Below are 16,252 nucleotides of genomic sequence, written 5' to 3' on the forward strand. Positions count from 1 at the left end.
GCAATTCTTCTGCCTCAGCCTCTCAAGTAGCTGGGATTACAGGCATGTGCCACCATGCCCAGCTAATTTTGCATTTTTAGTACAGATTATACCTGTAATCCCAGCACTTTGGGAGGCCGAGGTGGACAGATCATGAGGTCAGGAGTTCGAGATCAGCCTGACCGACATTGTGAAATCCCATCTGTACTAAAAATACAAAAAGTAGGTGGGTATGGTGGGAAGCTCCTGTAACCCCAGCTACTCAGGAGGCTGAGGAAGGAGAATCAACTGAACCTGGGAGGCGGAGGTTGCAGTGAGCCGAGATTGTGCCATTGCACTCCAGCCTGGGTGACAAAGTGAGAGTCCATCTCAAAAAAAAAGGAATAAGAAGGAGTCTTAGGCAGTGTTTTAAAGGAAAGGGAAAGACTGGGGGAGAAAAAGGAAGAAAGCACCACTGGTGACAAAAACATCAAATACAAGAAACAGAGGCCAAGGTGATGATGTCATGACAAGCTAAAGCAGGATTTTTCAAGTTTTAGGATACTCTTGAGGAGTACAGAAACAATCTTGGGGAGGCTGGGAAGTGAGAGGAATGAGCTCAGTGGCAAACGGGGTCAGCGGGAGGTCCTGAAACTGAGGAAGGAGAGCTTAGATTTCACGGACAATAAGGAATGGCTCAATATTCTACAGGAGGGATTGATCACTCAATTATGCCAATAAATATTTTTCAATGACAACTAAGCTTGTTCTGGGCCCTGAGATTCAAGATAGGGAAGGTTGGCTGGGCGCAGTGGCTCACACTTGTAATCCCAGCACTTTGGGAGGCCAAGGTGGGCAGATAACGAGATCAGGAGTTCGAGACCAGCCTGGTTAACATGGTGAAACCCTCTATCTACCAAAGATACAAAAAATTGGCTGGGTGTAGTGGTGGGCACCTGTAATCCCAGCTACTCAGGAGGCTGAGGCAGGAGAATTGCTTGAACCTAGGAGGTAGAGGTTGCAGTGAGCCAAGATTGCACGATTGTACTCCAGCCTGTGCAACAGAAAAAAAAGATAGGGAAGTTTCCTGATGGAACATCCATGCTAATGGGTGAGGAGAACTCACCACGAATACATAAACAATACATAAACCAAATCATTTCAAACTGTAATAAGTGCTACACAAGAAATAAGCAGAATGATACAGCAGAGGGTAACAAAGGGTTCCAATTCGATGGAGTGGTCACAAAGTGCCATCTCAGCGATGGTGACACTGAAGTTAAAACCCAGAAGATGAGAAGCCAGCTATGCAGAAGGCAAGTGAAAGGCCTCGAGGCTGGGACAAACTTGGAGCGCTTGAGGCACAGCAGCAAGAATACCTGGGTCCATGGAGAGTAGGAGTGAGTGGACGATGGCAGAGCCTGGAAAACACACAGTCTGAGACCAGACTGTGAGTCTAGATTTTGTCCTAACAGCGGTAGTTCTTAGTAAGGATGCTCCTTGGAATCACGGAGGGGATGCCCTCCCAAAGCCTGGAACCCACCACAAACTAGCCAAGTAGTGCTTCTCAAACTCAAGCCACATGAGAATGACCTGCAGAGCTTTTTAAAATGCAGATTCCTGCATCCCATTCCCAGAGGTTCTGATTTAATTCCTGAGTGTAGACAGGGAATCAGATGAGTTCACCAGGTGGTTTTCGTGTAGCTCAGCACGACATCAGAATCTCTGCAGGTAGGTCTAGTCCTTTGTGTGCTGAAGACATTCCTTTAGTGATTCTGGGGCAAGTCGCTGCCTGAAAACCACCGGTTCAGAAAAGTGGTTCTCAGCCAAGCCACCCCGTAAATCATCTGGGGCTTAAAAACAATAAACACAGAAAACAGTCAACTATAAATGGCTAGCATGAGGGATTCGAGGAGGGGGTAAAAGAAGTATTTATCCAGCCAGGTGTAGTGGCTCACGCCTCTAATTCCAGCACTTTGGGAGGCTGAGGCAGGTGGATCATGAAGTCAGGAGTTCAAGATCATCCTTGCTAACACGGTGAAACCACATCTCTACTAAAAATACAAAAAATTAGCCAGGCATGGTGGTGGGTGCCTGTAATCTCAACTACTCTGGAGGCTGAGGCAGAATTACTTGAACCTGGGAGGCAGAGGTTGCAGTGAGCCAGATCGTGCCACTGTGCTCCAGCCTGGGCCACAGACTGAGACTCCATCTCAAAAAAAAAAAAAATGTATCCTGATTGCATGATTGTAGGTTCTGTGTGTCAAAACTCACAGAACTGTACATAAAAATGAGTGGATTTAACTGTATGTAAATTTTTAAGTAAAATTTAAAAATAATGATGCCTGGGCCCTACTCTGAGACTCTGATTTATCTGCAATGGGCCCACCTCTCTACCTGTATATTTGTATTTGGCATCCCAAGTGATAATGATGTGCTACCAGGATGGAAAAAGTCTCTGTGATATGGCAGTTCTCAACATTCATGTTGTGCAGGTGAATGAGTGGGGACTCGTTAATGTGAAGATTTGGATGTGTCAGGTCTGCTGCATGTAATGAAATCCCACTTTTCTAATAGGCTCCTAGGTGATGTGGATGCTGCTGGGAAATGTTAGAAATGCAGAGTCTCAGGCCCCCGCCCCCAACCTATGGAACCAGAATCTTCATCTTAGTAAAATCCCAGGCTGGGTGCAGTGGCTCGTGCCTGTAATCCCAGCATTTTGGGAGGCTGAGGTGGGTGGATCACCTGAGGTCAGGCATTTGAGACTGACCTGGCCAACATGGTGAAACCCCATTTCTACTAAAAATAAAAAAACTAGCTGGGTGTGGTCGTGTGTGCCTGTAATCCTAGCTACTCAGGAGGCTGAGGCAGGAGAATTGTTTGAACCCAGGAGGTGGAGGCTGCAGTGAGCCGAGATCACACTGTACCACTGCACTCCAGCCTGAAAGACAGAGTGAGATTCCATTTCAAAAAAGAAACAAAATCCCCAGATGATTCACAAGCACATCAAAGTTTGAGAAGGACCATTCCAGGGTTCCTGTGGTGTGACAGCCTTGGTGCTTGAGGTCTCAAAGCTCCAAGTCCCTGGTAGGACCCTTCAGGAAACTCAGTTGTTACCCCGGTGTAGGAGCACATTTGGAATACTCCCACCTGTCTCAGACTTTCTCCAGCCCAGCACTACCTTCTCCCGCCAATCCCCCCATCAGAATAGAACCTTCTTGCATGCAGGTTCAACATGGCTCACTTTTATGTTTCCCAGCAGAGAATGTCCTGAACGCAGAAGATTCTTAATGGCTATTTCCTAAATTTTGCTGAACAGACTTTAACTTGAGCTGGCAAGAGGTGGAATGTGCACTTACAGACGTGCACTTAGTTCTGCCTTTTAATGTTGTCAATCCCTTTGGCTACATTCACGGTAAACCTGGTATTGAAGCAAACTATTTTTTATTTTTTTAGAGACAGGGTCTCGCTCTGTCACCCAGGCTGGAATGCAGTGGTGTGTACACAGCTCATTGCAGCCTCGACCTCTGGGGGCTCAAGCAGTCCTCCCACCTCAGCCTCCTGAGCGGGACTACAGGCATTCAGCACCATACCCAGCTAATTTTTTGTATGTTTTTTAGAGACAGGATCTCTATGTTGCCCCCGCTGCTCTTGAACTCCTGGGCTCAAGCAATTCACCCACCTCGGCCTCCACAAGTGCTGGGATTACAGATGTGAGCCACTGCACCTGTCTGAAGCAAACAATAATTACATATGTCAATTATGAAAATTTAAAAGGGAGCTTTTTTTTTTTTTTGAAACAGAGTCTCCCTCTGTCACCCAGGCTAAAGTGCAGTCACACTATCTTGGCTCACTGCAGCCTCTACCTCTCAGGTTCAAGCAATTCTAGGCCTCAGTCTCCCGAGTAGCTGTGATTACAGGCACCTGCCACCATGCCTGGCTAATTTTATATTTTTAATACAGACAGGGTTTCACTATCTTGGCCAGGCTGGTCTTGAACTCCTGACCTTGTGATCCAGCCTCCCAAAGTTCTGGGATTACAGGAATGAGCCACCACACCCTGCAGGAACTCTTAAAAGTACTGCCAAAATTCATTCCCCAATTTCAGCGTAGTCAGACCACTTGCCTGAATCTCGATGTCTCTCTCAAGGGTCTCTTTTAAAAGAGTAGAATACTGTAATGTGTTAGTTGTCTAGAGTCTGACATAGATTTTTAAAGGAGAAAAGCCAAATATAATGTATTCATTTTGATTGTTTCCTGAGAGGATCAAGACTGGAAACCATTGCACCCTGGGGATCCCGTGTTTTTAACTCTTGACGGAAAGATGATCCCGCTGGGTGGACACTGTACCGTGTGCCCCGTGTTTGTGAATGAGGCCGCATATTATGAAAGGAAAGAAGCCTTTGCAAAGACAACTAAACTCACACTCCATGCAGAGAGCATTCACTGCTCTTTACATTAGAAATCACTTCTAGCTCTCATCGTGTACATGTGTCTTACACATTCTGCTAGTTTGTAAGCTCCTCAAGAGCAGGGCTGTGCCTACTCAACTGCACACAGAGCTCCTAGCACAGTGCCTTACCCAGTAGGCATCCAAGCAAATGTACTAAATTAATTCATATGTCTTAAAGATACCATACTTTAAGTATGTAGCTTATTCAAAGAAGTGTTTCTTATTTCTGTATAGTTTATTATACATACTACTTTGGTAGTTCGACATTCTCAATAAACAGCCTTGTATTCAGAATATAAGATGGAAATAGAGGTATATATAAAGTTACTGGTTTTATGCTGCTTTGCTTTATTGCACTTCATGGTTACTGTATTTTTTTTGTGAATTGAAGATTTGTGGCAGCCCTGTGTCTAGAAAGTCTAACAGTGGCGTTTTCCCAACAGCATCTGCTCCCTTCTTGTCTCTGCTCACTTGTCTCTATGTCACACTTTGATAATACTTCAAACTTCTTTTTCCCTTGAGACGGAGTCTAGCTCTGTTGCCAGGCTGGAGTGTAGTGGTGCAATCTTGGCTCACTGCAACATAAACTTCCCTGGTTCAAGCTATTCTCTTGCCTCAACCTCGCGACTAGCTGGGATTATAGGCACGTACCACCACACCCAGCTAATTTTGTATTTTTAGTAGAGACATGCTTTCACTATGTTGGCCAGAATGGTCTCAACCTTCTGACCTCATGATCTACCCACCTTGGCCTCCCAAAGTGCTGGGATTACAGGCATGAGCCACCACACCTGGCCTGAACCTTTTTATTATTTTTTATATCTGCTATGGTCATCTGTGATCAGTGGCCTTTGCTGTTACTATTGCTAAGTGTTTGTGGGCACCATGAATCATGTTGATATGAGACTGTGAACTTAGTGAATGTTGTGTGTGTTCTAACTTCTCTACTGACCGGCCATTACCTTGTCTCTCTCCCTCTCCTCCAGCCTCCTTATTCCTTGAGACACAATAATTAATAATTCTACAATAGCCTCTATGTGTTCAAGTGAAAGAAGGAGTCATACTTCTAAAAATTAAGCTTAGTGAGGAAGGCCTGTCAAAAGCTGAGACAGGCTGAAAGCTAGGCCTCTTGCCCCATTTAGCCAATCTGTGGATTCAAAGGAAAAGCTCTTGAAGAAAATTTAAAAATTCTACTCTGGTGAATACACAAATGATAAGAAAGCAAAACAACCTTATTGCTGATATGGAGACAGTGTTAGTGATCTGGATAGAAGATCACATTAGCCGCAACACTTCCTTAAGCCAACGCACGTTCCAGAGCAATTACCCAAGAGCTCTGTGGGGGATATGTAGAGATTAGCGTTGTTTTCATGCTCGCTAACAAATATCCATGCTGCAGCCAAGGATCAAGGAGCCATTCTGACGTTCAAATCTTAACTATTTCAAAAATACACTTCAGGCTGGGGGAGGGGAGAACAAAATGAAAGAAAGAAAGAAAAACACATTTCATAAGGCCATAGCTCCCATGGATAGTGATTCCTCTGATAGATCTGGGCAAAGTTAATAGAAAACCTTCTGGAAATGATTCAGCTTTCTTGATGCCACTAAGAACATTCAGGATCTCTGGAAGGAGATCAAGGTATCAACATTAACACGAGTTAAAAAAAATTGATTCCAACTCTCATGGATGACTTTGAGGAGTTTGAGACTTCAGTGAAGGAAGTTATGCAGATGTGATAGCTAGAAAATTAGAAGTGGAGCCTGAAGATGGAACTGAATTGCCATAATCTCACGATCAAGCTTGAATGAATAGGATTTGCTTCTTATAAATGAGCAAAGAAAGGGGTTTCCTGAGATGGAATCTACTCTTGTTGCGGAAGCTGTGAACATTGTTGAAATGACAAACGACTTAGAATGTTACATAAACATAGCAGGGTTTGAGAGGATTTACTCCTACTTTAAAATGAGTTTGGCTGCCTCATGCCTGTAATCCCAGCACTTTGGGAGGCTGAGGCAGGCAGATCACCTGAGGTTGGGAGTTCGAGGCCAGTCTGGCCAACATGGTGAAACCCCATCTCTACTGAAAATACAAAAATATTAGCCAGGTGTGGTGGCACATGCCTGTAGTTCCAGCTACTCAGGAGGCTGAGGCAGGAGGATCATTTGAACCTGGGAGGCAAAAGTTGCAGTGAGCCGAGATTGCACCAGTGCACTCCAGCCTGGGCAACAGAGCAAGACTTAATCTCAAAAAAAGGAAAAAAAAATAAATAAGAAAAGAAATTAGTTCTACTGTGAGTAAAATGCTGTCAAACAGCATCCCATGCTACAGAGAGCTTTTTCATGAAAGGGAGGGTCAATCAATGCAGCAAAGTTAATTGGTGTTTTATTTTAAGAAATTGCCCCAGCCACCCCAACCCTCAGTACCCACCACACTGATCGGGCAGTAGCCATCATCAAGGCAAGGAACTCCACCAGCAAAACGATCATGAATTGCTGAAAGCTCAAATGATCATCGGCTTTTTTCTGGCAATAAAGCATTTTTAGTGAAGGTATGTACATCTTTTAGACATAATGCTATTACTTAATACACTACATACAGTGTGAGCACAACTTTTGCATGTACCAGAAAACCAAAAAAATGTGTGTGACTCATCTGTTATATTTGTTTTATTGCGGTGATCTGGAGCCACGGCCAAAGTGTGTGCCTGTAATGTGTAAGTGCCAGTAGAAATTAGTTGTGCAGGCTTGCTATTTTTTCCATTTTTATATTTGAGTTAATGGTAATATGCTAAGTATCCAGTCTATAAACTTCAGCGTTCCTTAGAAATCCAGAAGAAACTTTTCTGGTTTTTTGTTTTGTTTTGTTTTGAGATGGAGTCTCACTCTGTCACCCAGGCTGTGGTGCAATCTCAGCTCACTGCAACCTCTGCCTCCCAGGTTCAAGTAATTCCTCCACCTCAGCTTCCCGAGCAGCTGGGACTAAAGGCACTGGCCACCACGCCTGGCTCATTTTTTTGGTGTATTTTAGTAGAGATGGGGTTTCATCATATTGGGCAGGATGGTCTTGATCTCCTGACCTCATGATCCACCCGCCTCAGCTTCCCAAAGTTCTGGAATTACAGACATGAACCACCTTGCCCAGCCCAGAGGAGACTTTTAAATGCTGTTTCATAGATGAAATAAAAGAGAAAGGAGGGCTTCATGGTAAAGATGACATTATGAATATATCAAGGAGCTGAATGGTCCTCTGTCCACAAACAGACAATAACCCACACAGCATCACTACCGTGGCTCATGCACTGGCTCTGCACTGACCACATGGAGCAGGGAGCCTCCTCCTGATACCCCACATACCTGAGGAGCTAATGTTTCTTCCCAACATGGAAAATTTGGAAGAGGCATATTCTTCACAGCTGTTACTTCTCATTTTGAAAGAATGTGCCTGCCCTTATTCCCAGGCAAGGTGTGAGGAGGTCTTTGGGTTCCAGCTGTTGCCAGCAGAGATGGTGAAAATCAGAAACAGGGTGGTGGACAAGCAGAGAAATGTGACTCACAGCTCTGGTTTGCAAATTCAGTCTTTCAAGAAATCCTGCAGTGTCCTAAATGCCCAAATCCCCTGCCTCCCATGATCCTTCTCTGCAAAGGACCTTCTACTGGATGCTGTCCCACCCTCCCCAGCCCCTTCAGGGCCCTCCCCTCTGTCCTCTTAGGCCAGAGCAGCCAGTAAAGCATGTTTTTATTCCATGATCTGTACTCCAAGGAATCCATAATCATAGTTTCAAATGTATTTACTGAAAATACTAACATTATCTGGAATAAATAAATAATAAATATTATATGCTTAGACATTTTCATTCCTAAGTAAACCCCACTAAGCCGATTTTACTCCATATTCGGTGTTCTAGAAAACACATCATTTCTAAATTTTTCAGCATTCTTTCTGTAATTGTACTTTACTAAAATTGTTTGCATTGGAGTAAACACTCTTCTTTCCAGATTCTGTAGTAAAAATGTGATTTATCAGCGTTTGTATCTAAGTTTTAGCAAGCTTTCTTCTCCCACTGTGAATGTTCCATTGTGTTTTATTCCTGAGTCCAACTTTTCTAGGTCAGCTTTGTCCAGATGTTAATTTTGGCAAGAATACTCTGTTCTCCCATCAAACTTTAGTTATTTGTAAAATTTACAAAGTACAATTTAAACTACTGTGATTTTAGTCAGTTTTAGGGTTGGTTATTTCTAGCAAGTCTAATGTTTCCCTTTTACAAGTCTTTAGCATTTCTAATTAGATGTGTGTGTGTTTTTAATCTATAACATATTGCTGTGTGGGTTTAGCCACTCTGAGTTTTGTTTTGCTTTGTTTTGTTTGAGATGGAGTCTTTCTCTGTCACCCGGGCTGGAGTGCATCGGTGCGATTCTGACCATCTGCATCTGCATACTCTCTCATTTATAAAATGGGAATGATCATAATAATAGTGCCCCTTTCATAGGGTACCGTGAGGATTAAGTGGGCTAAGACCTGGAAGCACTTAGCTCTGTGCCTAGCACAGAGTATGTACCTAATAAATCATTCAAGTTCAAATTCCTGGCACCAAAGGCCATTCATGACTGCCCTCTCCCCCACCCCCCATGCCTCTCTACACTTATCTCCCATCAGGCTGCGTCCACCTTCACATAGATGACTCCCCCACCTAGAATCCCCTCCCACTCTCCTCCATCTCCCACCAGCCTCAGGCTTCACTCTAGCTAACAATGCCTGTTTCTCCTCTAAAATGCAACTCACTTTCATTCCATAGACAGCACCTTCCTGGGCTTCCTCTCCCTGCCTTAGTTGCCACTCTGCCCCTCCCCTACCCCCTCTTGAGGGCTTTTGCAGTGTCTTTTTCAATGTCTAAAGTCTAATCAGTGACCAACAGAGTCAGCTGAATAACAGAGCATGCTCAAACGTCCCTTCTCTACCGAAACATCTTCGTGTCCCACCAACGCCCCTGCCTTCTTCTCTTCTTCCCAGTCACTTCCTGAGGATTGTCCCCATCACTCCCAAGTGAAACACTTCATTCTACACCCTCAGACTGTTACTATGTCCCAAAAAACAGTGGAAGAAAAAACACCCACTGAAACCTGCAAATCCATGAAAAAAAAAAAAAGGAAATGTTCACACTCCACAATTGCCCTGTTTAAAATCCTTTTGTCACATCTTACCCTTGTTATAAGATCTTAAAGCCTCACTGTGGCTGTATGAATCCTCCATGCCCTGGCCTCTGCCCATCCCTCCAGGCTTATTTCATGTCCCTTGACCCCTTGCTCCCAGCAATTTGGCCACATAAGGCTTCTCCAGTCCTCAGATACATGAAGCTCCCTACTACCTGTTGGTGTTTGCCCACATTTTCCCTGCTTATTGAAACCATTCCTGGTCTCCACACTTCTACTGGCTAAATGATGCTTATTCTTAAACATGACTCAGGCAGCTGAGTGCAGTGGCTCACACCTGTAATTCTCAGCACGTTGGGAAGCCGAAGCAGGTGAATCACCTGAGCTCAGGAGTTCGAGACCAGTCTGACCAATATGGTAAAACCCCATCTCTACTAAAAATGCAATTCTCGCATCTGATAGAATAGATTTCAAAGCAACAAAGATATAGTGGTAAAAGGATCAATGCAACAATAAGAGCTAACGATCCTAACACCCAGATACATAAGACCCATAAAGAGACTTAGACTCAACAAGACAGAAAATTGATGAGGACAACCAGGACTTGAACTCAGATCTGGAACAAATAAACTTGATAAATATTTATAGAGCTCTCCATTTTAAATACACAAAATATACATTCTCCACTTTAAATACACAAAATATTGATCGGCCATTATTAATACCCACTTTTAGAATAAAGCAACATTCTCATTCTCTCTCCCTCTTTTTTTCCTCCTTCTTCCTCTCCTTCACTCCTGTTTTTTCTTTCTTTTCTTCTAAAAATAAAAATAAAAAAAGAAAAAGAAAAATCAGAACAACAGGGAGATTAAGTGTAGGTTCTAATAAACACCTTTATTGATATATACTTCATATATCATAAAATTCACCCATTTAAAGTGTAAAAAGTAGGCCAGGCATCATGGCTCACACCTACAATCCCAGCACTTTGGGAGGCTGAGGCAGGTGGATTACCTGAGGTCAGGAGTTTGAGATCAGCATGGCCAACATGGCGAAACCTTGTCTCTACTAAAAACAAAACAAAACAAATAACAAAAAATAGCCAGGCATGGTGGTGGGTGCCTGGTAATCCCAGCCACTCATGAGGCAGAGACAGGAGAATCACTTGAACCCAGGAGGCAGATTTTACAGTGAGCCAAGGTCACACCATTTTACTCCAGCCAGGGCAACAAAAGAGAAAATCCATCTCAAATAAATAAAGTGTAAAAATAAATTGATAATGTTTTTGTTTCCTGCTTAAAATTACAAACTCTTTTGTAGACTATCAACCTTTGATTAAGATCAAATTATTGAGAAAATGATAATACCTTGTAATTCTTACACTAACATTTGTAAGATTCCATTCTACTTTAATAATTTCCATTGCTCAACTTCTTCATTTCAGCAACTGTGATTATTTTAATTAAAAAAATAAAAATAAAAATGCAAAAATTAGCCGGGTGTGGTGGCAGGCGCCTGCAGTCCCAGCTACTTGGGAAGCTGAGGCAGGAGAATTGCTTGAAGCAGGAAGGTGGAGGTTGCAGTGAGCTGAGATCATGCCATTGCACTCCAGCCTGGGCAACAGAGCAAGACCGTCTCAAAAGAAGAAAATAAAAAAGAAAAAAAGAGGGAAAGATAGAAAAGGAAGGAAGGAAGGAGAATGAGAGAGAGAAGAAAGAAGGAAGGAACGAAGTAAGGAATGAAGAAGGAAAGGGGGAGGGAAACAGAGAGAGAGAAAGACAAAAGAAGGGAAGGAGGGAGGGAGGGAGGCATCTGAAGCTTAGGAATGTGGGCTAAAATAAATTCATTCACAGGTTTGGTGGTTAGAAGCTGAAGGTGTTTCCAACTTACGGCTTCCAAGCTATTGATACGGAAGTGGTGAGGCCTCAGGTTTAAGAAGTGTGATGGGTCTGAAATAACAAAATATGATGATTTTAAAAAATAAAATGAAACGGATGAAAGAAACAGGACAGCTGGGCAGTAATCAGGGTTGCTATACACATTAAATGAGACAATGTATGGAAAGAGCATGGCGCTTTATAAACACTCATTTCCTTCTCCCTCCTACTGCCGCCTTAAATGGAAGAAATTGTCTCGCTGATATTTGCATCATCTATCATTGCACATACTTCATATTCCTTTTTTGTTGAACTGGTTCTAAATCTTCACACATATAGGTGAGATACATTTTTAGAGTTGGACTGAATCACTTCCTTTCTGCAGAACTTTTGCTGTTATTGACAGAGAGGTTGCTGGTACAGCAAGAAAAATGGTAGCTCTTGCTACTGGACTAACTATACCTCAGAGAACCTGAATCCTCCAGCCGGGAAAAAGTGTGATGAACTTTGCATGTCATTCTGTCTGTCTCCAAGTGTTGATATCCCTACCTATTAAACTGGAATATGACACTCACCAAACCTACAAAACAATCACCAACATGACGAACAGAGCTTTTTAAACAGCATAGCATACAATCTCAAAGGCTGCACAAATTGATGAAACGCTTTGGGGAAGCAATTTTTCACAGTATCAAGAACCATAAAAATGGTCAAACCTATTGACCTCGGCAGCTCTTTTCCAGAAATATATTCTATCCGTTTTCTATCAGTCCACCCAACATATGCCCATGGATGGCACATTTCTAAACTTTGGACTAACGCCTGTATCAGCTAGGATTCGAGTCACATGCAGTCCCTGTTTTGTTGCCAGTCAACAAGATACAGCCCAGTGAGGGAAGTTATTCTAGGAATCATCTGAATTAAGTAAATAATTCACCAAATACAGTATTTCACTTATTAATAAAGTGGTTGCGAGCTCCACAGCCCACCAAGACAAGCAGTGAAGACTTGGCATTCAAGTTGAGAACTGCCATCCTTACAAAATAACTCAGAGGAATGAAGAATTGCATATACCTCCGAATTAGGCTGATAGGCAGTAATGATAGTCACAATGTCAGCTCTTTCCTATCCATTCTCTCACTGCCTCCTCATGAAAATCCTGTGAGGTAGACAGAAGGGATTTACACCCAACACCATGGGTTTATGTTCACCTGAAATAAGTTGACAGCCAACAGGCGTGATGGATAGAGCACTGTTATCTTTTTCTTTATTTCTTCTAAAAAAAATGGGATATTTGTGTGGAACAGGCATGTTTGTTGCATAGGTATACATGTGCCACAGCAGTTTCCTGCACCTGTTGGCCTGTCCCCTAAGTTCCGTCCCCCAACCCCGCAACCCCCAACAGGCCTTGGTGTGTACTGTTCCCCTATATTTGTCCATATGTTCTCAGTGCTCAACTCCCACTTATGAGTAAGAATATGTGGGGTGTGGTTTTCTGTTCCTGTATTAGTTTGCTGAGGATGATGGTTTCCAGCTTTATCCATGTCACCACAAAGGACATGACCTCATTCCTTTATATGGCTGCATAATACTCCATGGTGTATATGTACCACATGTTCTTTATCCAGCCTATCATTGATGGGCATTTGGGTGGGTTCCAAGTCTTTGCTATTATAAATAGTGCTGCAATAAATATATGTATGCATGCTTCTTTATAGTAGATTGATTTATATTTCTTTGGGTGTATACTCAGTAATGGGATTGCTGGGTCAAATGGTATTTCTGGTTCTAGATCCTTGAGGAATCGCCATACTGTCTTCCACAATGGTTGAACTAATTTACATTCCCACCAACAGTGTAAAAATGTCCCTATTTTTCCACAGCCTCTCCAGCATCTATTGCTTCCTGACTTTTTTTTTTTTTTTTTTTAACTTTCTAAACGGCTTTATTCACCATTTATTTTATTTTATTTTATTTTATTTTTTTTTTTAATTTTTTATTGGATTATAGGTTTTGGGGTACATGAGCAGAGCATGCAAGACAGTTGCGTAGGTACACACATGGCAGTGTGCTTTGCTTTTCTTCTCCCCTTCACCCACATTTGGCATTTCTCCCCAGGCTATCCCTCCCCACCTCCCCCTCCCACTGGCCCTCCCCTTTCCCCCCCAATAGACCCCAGTGTTTAGTACTCCTCTCCCTGTGTCCATGTGTTCTCATTTTTCATCACCCACCTATGAGTGAGAATATGCGGTGTTTCATTTTCTGTTCTTGTGTCAGTTTGCTGAGGATGATGTTTTCCAGATTCATCCATGTCCCTACAAACGACACGAACTCATCGTTTCTGATTGCTGCATAATATTCCATGGTGTATATGTGCCACATTTTTCCAATCCAGTCTATTATCAATGGGCATTTGGGTTGATTCCAGGTCTTTGCTATTGTAAACAGTGCTGCAATGAACATTCGTGTACATGTGTCCTTATAGTAGAACGATTTATAGTCTTTTGGATATATACCCAGTAATGGGATTGCTGGGTCAAATGGAATTTCTATTTCTAAGACCTTGAGGAATCGCCACACTGTCTTCCACAATGGTTGAACTAGCTTCCTGACTTTTTAATCATTGCCATTCTGACTGGTGTGATACGGTATCTCACTGTAGCTTTGATTTGCATTTCTCTAATGCAAATTAGATGATGCTGAGCTTTTTTTCATGTTTGTTGGCCACATAACTGTCTTCTTTTGAGAAGTGTCTGTTCATATCTTCTTTGCCCACTTTTTGATGGGGTTGTTTTCTTCTTGTAAACACGTTTAAGTTACTTATAGATTCTGGATATTTGACATTTGTTAAATGGGTAGATTGCAAAAATTTTCTCCCGTTCTGTAGGTTGCCTATTCACTCTGATGGTAGTTTCTTTTGCTGTGCAGGAGCTGATAGGGCACTCTCTGAGGGGTTTTATGGCCTGAACCACTGACATCATGTGGCTGTGAATCTGTGAGCACATACTTCAACCCCCTGAGTCTTCTTTTACTCAAACTTCTTCCGGAGCTGCTGAGTGGTTCAAATTGGCTCCCTGATGTGAATGCACCCTGAGATGTAAACCTGTACAAAGGTGACATGTCTTCTGGCTTGCTGGCTCTGCTCCTGAGCCAGAGCCAATGATAGTGCTTCAGGCCCCAAAACTGGCCTCCCCTTTACCCACCCCTGTTAGCAACCCTCTAGGGGTCCTACTCAGTCTGCACATTGGCATGCCTAAGGCAAGGATAAAGTGTGGCCATAACAAGCAAAATAAATATTTATTAGAAATCAAAACACCATTTCTTCAATGGCAAAAAAATGTTCTATTTTTATGATTTCTTTCTTGAACACAGGGTTTCACACACACACAACACTAAGAACAAGTTATTGAATTAGAATTTACAAGGATCCAGCACATTCAAGGGGAATGGGGTGACAATTCTGTGTTAGGATGCAAGATCACAGTAAAAAGCATGTAAATCAATGCAGAAGTCAAGTACAGTTTACAGGCCCAGATGATGGCCCATCTACCCGGGCCCTGCCCAGAGCAAAAGGACACAAGTCACCAGGCCTTGAGGAAGGAAAGGAATGTCAGTAACACTGGGCTCTCTCAGGCAGGAGCCTTCTAGGAGCTGAATGACTTCACAGTACAACCTCCGGCAGCTTCTCCCATGTCCCCGGAAGGAAGGCTAAACACCCTGAATTCCAAACAGATATATCACATAATGTCTAGAAAATTTTCCTGAGGAAATGTTTAGCTAACAGGGCGTTTGCAGCCAAAGGCACTATCTGAGCCTGGAAAATCCCATCCCTGGAAAACGCCTTCCCCTGAAATTAATGAAATGTCAATCACGGAGTTTTTCAGATGTCCTGATGGACCCATGGTTCAATGGGTATATCTGCGGGTGTGTGGGGGGAGGAGTGTAGGTGTATGGGTGTTAATGCATGGGTGTGTTTGGGCACACAGGTGTGTGTGTGGGTGGCTGTATGAGTGTGGGCATGTGTGGGGGTGGGTGGGGATGAGGTGATGGTTGTGTGTGTTTGGGTGTGTGGTGTGTGTTTTGTGCACCCCTGTGGGCACACTGGAATTTTCAACCAGTCATGGGGAGTATAGGGACAATGTGGACTGCCAAATGAGACATCTGAGAAAATGGTCCTGCCTCCCAGCATATGCTAACCACAAAGAAGGACTCAATATTATGGAATAATGGTGCTTTTTAAAAATAAATAAACAATGGCTCAGAGAGGCATCTGTGGTCCGAGAATCAGGACACTCCAGCTTCCACAGTGCTGACAAGACTTCCTGCCCGACTCTGCACAGGTACACATTCCTCTCGGAGTGTGAGTCACCGGGAGGGAAGTGAAGGAAGTAGTCCTTCTGATGCTGATGCTTCTTGACTCATTGCTTCCTTTTGCCTTGGTGAACCTTCCTAGGCTCAGACCTTTTGGATGAAAGCCTTTTGGGGTGGACACTGTTGGGAAGAGTCTCCAGTATAGAAAATGGTCTTGTGGCTGGGCACGTGGATCACACCTGTAATCCCAGCACTTTGGGAGGCTGAGGTGAATAGATTACGTGAGGTCAGGAGTTCAGGACAAGCCTAGCCAACCTGCTGAAACCCTGTCCCTACTAAAAAACATAAAAATTAGCCAGGCTAATGGTGAGAGGCACCTGTTATCCCAGCTACTCGGGGGACTGACACAGGAGAATTGCTTGAACCCAGGAGGTGGAGGTTACAGTGAGCTGAGAATGCACCACTGCACTCCAGCCTGGGTGACAAGAGTGAAACTCCATCAAAA

At 43.3% G+C, this 16,252-nt stretch overlaps 1 long non-coding RNA gene across 3 annotated transcripts in view; it reads left to right on the plus strand.

Annotated features, from left to right (window-relative positions):
* Positions 1 to 13,092, plus strand: part of LOC144579415 (uncharacterized) — a 38,324-nt gene extending 25,232 nt beyond the window's left edge. For 2 of the 3 annotated variants that reach the window (XR_013526879.1, XR_013526877.1), the window contains one exon: positions 4,223 to 4,734. This is a non-coding gene — a long non-coding RNA (uncharacterized LOC144579415). Of the gene's footprint in view, positions 1 to 4,222; positions 4,735 to 5,397 lie in introns of those variants that run through there. The other variant, XR_013526878.1, reaches the window with a different exon arrangement.
* Positions 13,093 to 16,252: the final 3,160 nt, after the last annotated feature.

Source organism: Callithrix jacchus, chromosome 15 (genome assembly GCF_049354715.1).
Source record: "Callithrix jacchus isolate 240 chromosome 15, calJac240_pri, whole genome shotgun sequence".
Lineage (NCBI taxonomy): Eukaryota > Metazoa > Chordata > Mammalia > Primates > Cebidae > Callithrix > Callithrix jacchus.